We start from the raw sequence: 5,567 nt of genomic DNA on the forward strand, positions 1-5,567 counted from the left end.
GTCAGAATGCATAGGAAAAGCCACAGAGAAGTTCAGTCCATTCAATGAAGATTTATTCAACAAAGGTGGTGAGGCAAATGATAATGGATAACAGAGCAGAACAGGACAGAACAGACACACATGGGTTGGAGGATCTGGGAAGAAACAAATAGAAATTAGAACTTAACTAAGTCAATATTCTGACATGTTCATCATAAAGTAATTAGATAAATTAAAGCTGTCATTCAAATAGACACATTATCAAAAAATAAAAGGTGCAAAGTAAAACTCATCTTACCAGCTGCCGCCCCATGTGAAGGTGTAGAAAAGAGTGACTGGGAGGGAGTGCAGTCTTTAAATAAGGAGTGACCAGGTGAACTAATTAGGGTGGAAACAAAAGCCAATCAGTTGTGAAGACAGGGGAGGAAAGGAAGTGAGACGTGAAGTAAGTGTAGAAAGCAAGTGTCAAAATAAGATAAAAATAGGAAACTTTAGTACAGTACTGGAATATTGTACTCAAGTATAAGTACGTGGTTAGGTTTCCTTCGATTCTTCCAACCCTTTCTCCTTCAAGGGGGCATGTTGGTCAGTTTTAGGACTTCTTCTTAATCAAAGTGTTGCTACCAAACACAGCTGTGAAAAAGATCTGCCTGAACCAACACTAGGCTCCATAAGTGTTGGCGACAGTCATATTAAACAGTGGACAATTGTATACAACTAACATAACTCTAATGTTTAGAGTTCTGGTGTGTGTGTGTGTGTGTGTGTGTGTGTGTGTGTGTGTGTGTGTGTATAGCCTGTCAGGCTGTCTGGTCTCAGAGGAAGGCTCTACTTCTCTGGCCTCAGCTCTGAGCTCCAACCCCTCCCATCTGAGAGTGCTGGACCTGAGCTACAATCATCCAGGAGACTTAGGAGTGAAGTCAGCTGGACTTAAGGATCCAAACTGGATGCTGGACACTCTCAGGTATGGACAAATGGACAGACAACAGCAACTCTCCCACTGTTTCTCTGTGACTAACTGATGAACTCTGGTGTATGAAGTTGATTCTGACTTTGTTTCTTCATGCAGGACAGACCATGGTGGACCGCAGAGACTGAGACCTGGTGTGAGGAAGTGTAAGTGTGTTTAAAGTTTGATTCATATTTCCTGTGTTAACACTCTTACCTCTCTGGACCCCATCTGATTGTTACCGCTTCTAAGTTATTAGTAAGTAATTTTTCTTCTTGAAGCAGGCGTCCTGGCAATCCTCTCTCCTTATTTTCGTTACAACTTTTTTTATTTTTTTTATTTTATTTTATTTTATTTTATTATTATTAGTATTATTAATTTTTATTTTATTTTTAAAAAAAAAATTGTATTATATTTGTCATTTCTGTTTTGTTTTATTTACTCACTGGGGTTCGTGGCTGTTGCAAGGTGGTGTTATGTTCTGTGTTCTACCACACCACAAAACAGCTGGGGGGGAATACAAAAAAAAAAAAAAAAAAAAAGTTTGATTCATGAGAATTCTCAGCTGCATGTTACACTAGATTTTTACATTTTCTTGACTGAGTACGATAATGAATCTCTCCAGACTTTCAGTCAGGATCTGTTTTCTTGATTTCTGTTGTCAGTGTGGTTGGAAAGATGTTAGAACTCAATCAATCAATTTAAAATCCACAAACGGAACAAACTGAACAAAGTGATCCAACAGAAATAATTAATATATTTCAACAGTCTAGCCAACAGAAAGCTAACTTTTTCTTTTGATTTTCACTAAACTGTTGGAAGTTTAATGAACTGCATTTGCTGATTCTTGGTATGAACATTAGCTTCGGCACATTGGTCGGAATGCATTGGTTTTATAGCCAACTGCAGGTGATCAGGTGGAAATGGAAAACAGGCTGAGAGACAGAATCTTAATAATAAAACATTGTTTGTTGTGATTGTGTGTTTTCAGTCTACGCAGCTGTAAATTTGTAAAGTAAATCACCATCAGATGTATTATGAACTGAATGAATTGTTATAACTGGATTGTTGAAGTTAAAGTTTGTTAAACATCATTCACAGCTGAATATGAATATATTTATTTCAGTAATTGTCAGTAAACAGATGATAACCTACAGCTGTATTGTGTCTTGTTCTCTCCATCAGATGTCTGTGAAATGGAACTGGACACAAACACAGTAAACAGAAGACTCAAACTGTCTGACAACAACAGGAAGGTGACATATGTGAGGGATTATCAGTCATATCCTGATCATCCAGACAGATTTGACTCTTGGCCTCAGCTGCTGTGTAGAAATGGTCTGACTGGTCGCTGTTACTGGGAGGTCGAGAGGATAGGAGACGTTTATATATCAATGAGTTACAGAGGAATCAGAAGGAGAGGAGAGAGTGAAGACTGCAGGTTTGGATGGAATGATCAGTCCTGGAGTCTGAGCTGCTCTGATTATGATGGTTACTCTGTCTGGCACAATAACAGAGAAACAGACCTCGCTTCCTCCTCTGTTTCTAACAGAGTAGTAGTGTATGTGGACTGTCCTGCTGGCACTCTGTCCTTCTACACAGTCTCCTCTGACTCACTGATCCACCTCCACACCTTCAACACCACATTCACTCAACCTCTTTATCCTGGGTTTAGATTCTGGTCAGCTGGTTCCTCAGTGTCTCTGTGTCCTCTGCAGGACTGAGAGTCTCTCCTGTGGACAGAAACACTGACTGAAGATCAGCTGCTGAAATCAAAGTTCAGCCTGTTCACCATCACACACACACACTGCACTGTGAAGCAGATCTGTCTCAGACTCAAAAGTAATTAAGGCTGTCAGATAAATGCAGTGGAGTAGAAGTAGAAAGTGGGATGAAAAAACAGTTAAGTACTGAAAATGTGTACTTAAGTTGTACTTGAGAGACTGTACTAATCTGAAAGACAACACTGTCAAGACTGAGCTCTTAATAAGATAAGATACACTTTATTGATCCCACACTGGGGAAATCCCCTTCTTACAGCAGATCAAACATTCAATAGAATAGAAACAATATACAAGTTGTTGGAGGCATAATGTAACTTTGTTTTTTTGTGTTATATAGCACGTCGTGGACATGAATGTATTTGCAGTTTAGTGTTTGATCACTGGGTGGAGCATTGACACAAGAAATGCATAAAGGTAATCAACAGCCACAGGTACAGGTGTGTGGCAAAGGGGAAAGCAAACAGCTTTTTACCATGTCAGCGGTATTGTTTTATTAGTGTTTCAATGGAAAGCAGAATGAAAGTTAACCGAAATGAAATGGACAAACTGAAATATACCTGTGCTACAGTGAGCATGCACCGTCATTAAATAAATGGGTCAGCGCACTCAAAGATATTTAATGTATTGGACATTGATTTATTGGCAGTCCAGAACACGCGTCCGAGCAAGTTGTCCCTTTTTCGCAGCGCATTGGCCTGATGGAGGTCTGGTTAAAAGACTCTACATTAAAGTCCAAAGATCTCTTAAGGAGCTGACACACCAAACCGATTATCGGCCATCAGACAGTCTGGCGAGGTCAGTGACTGGAGTCTGTTCGATGTGTTCCGTGCTGTCGTCAGTCGGAGGAGCCGTCGGCCTTCATTTGGGCCAATTTGACATGTAACCCAGAAATGACGAGCCGGATGAGCGTGACCAACACCTCTCAAAATCTGACGAAAATCTTTTAAACTGACCTTTGTCGATCTGAAATGAAGACAGATTCAGCAACTGCACAGCCTATTTCTCACTTAAAATGTTTATTAAACTATTTTCGTAAAATTTGAGATCGTATTCCGAACCCACGTTCACCCACATGATGCGTTCGTCCAATCAGCTGTCTTTTTAAATTTTTTTGGGCGACAATACAGATTAGCATCGCCTGCTTTTATGGAGACGTATTACGTCTTGCGCACGCGCAGAACGTACGCTCAGATCGTCTTTGCTTCAGTGTGTTCCGATGCACTTTTTTGACCAACTCAGGGAGGCAGTCAGTCCGACTGCCTTTTCTGCCGAAGGTCGGCCGTCGGGTTGGTGTGTCAGAAAGCCTTTGAGGAACTCGCCAGGATCGCCATCACGGGATATGCTAACAGCTGATCCAGGTTGGGAGATTTCTGGGCCTCGAGGTGGATCATTTGGACAATCACAACGGCTTCTAGTTGGCAAAGAACCGAACCAGAACCACGGACCACAACCGGGACAGTCTGCCGTGCAACTGGACCGGAGGTATGTGTAGCGCAACTAACTATATGGCCATTTAAACATTTTGTGCACACATAATAACTAAAAATCCAATGCATTGGTTCGAGCCAGTATTTAAATAAACTGGGCTGTATTCCTATTAAGTGATGCCATTTGGGTTATGAAATGCACCGGCTACTTTTCGACGTCTGATGAATCGTGTGGTGGCTGGACTGGCTGGCTGCGTGGTTTATTTAGATAACTTAGTAGTCTACAGTGATTCTTGGTTTTCTCACATGCTGCGGGTTAGAGCACTGTTTGACCGCTAAGTGGAGGCGAAGCTCACAGTAAACCTGGCAAAGTGAGTTTGCTCACACAACTGTAATTTACCTTGGTAGGGTGGTCAGACAGGTGGGTGTTGCTCCTGTGCATGTCAATGTGTTGGTAGTTGAGCAGTGTACGCAGCAGACCACTAAAAATGATCTTTTGAGATTTCTTGGGATGGTGGGATATTGTCGGTGCTTCTGTAAGATTTTTTCTACTGATGGGCAACGCTTACAGACTTGCTGAAGGCCAGGGCTCAGTTTGTGTGGTCAGCTGAGTGCCAGGAAGCTTTTTGTAATTGCACTCCGTTTTGACCATGCTTGTTTTACAGGTGGATGCGAGCCAAGTAGGAGCAGGAGCCGTAGAGATGCAGCCAGATGAGCAGGGAGTTGACAGGGCGGTCAGTTTCTTTTTGAAGAAGTTCAACCGTTATCAGTTAAACTACTCGGTGGTTGAGAAGGAGACCCTTGCTTTGATTTGGGCCCTGCAGCATTTTGCAGTCAATGTGAAGTCGGATTCTGAAGTCTGGAGTGACACCAGTGGTGGTTTACATAGACCACAACCCACTGACTTTTCTGCACACCCTGCGATGCCCTAACCAGAGGCTGATTAGGTGGGCACTGTTTTTACAGTCTCAGGATCTGGACATCTGCCACATTAAAGGCAGTGATAATGTGACTGTGGATGCACTGTCACATGCTCCAGTTTTGGAGTAAAAGTGGTTAACATTTTATTGTTTATCTTTTGTCATTTCCTCTTCCCTGGTACTCATTTAAATTTGCTTCCTGAAGTTGGGTGGTTACTGTGGGTCTGGCTTGTAAACTGGCAAGTTGTGTGGGGTAAGTGTTGATATTTAATTATTGTGAAGGATTTTTATTTAGTTTTTCTGGTTAGCGCAGCTGCCAGTAAGTTTTTGTTGTTGCTGTGGTTTACTGCCGTTGTGGCCAACAACTGGAAACTTTTACAATATTCGTCTGCTATTTCGTCACTAAAAACCTCCAGATAGCAGAAATCAACTATGTAGAGCTTGAATATTGGCCATTTTACGAAAGTTGATGGCTAATTACAAATTTGCTCTGACGGTGTCGGAGTTC

The sequence above is a fragment of the Sander lucioperca genome, chromosome 9 (genome assembly GCF_008315115.2).
Source record: "Sander lucioperca isolate FBNREF2018 chromosome 9, SLUC_FBN_1.2, whole genome shotgun sequence".
Classification (NCBI taxonomy): domain Eukaryota; kingdom Metazoa; phylum Chordata; class Actinopteri; order Perciformes; family Percidae; genus Sander; species Sander lucioperca.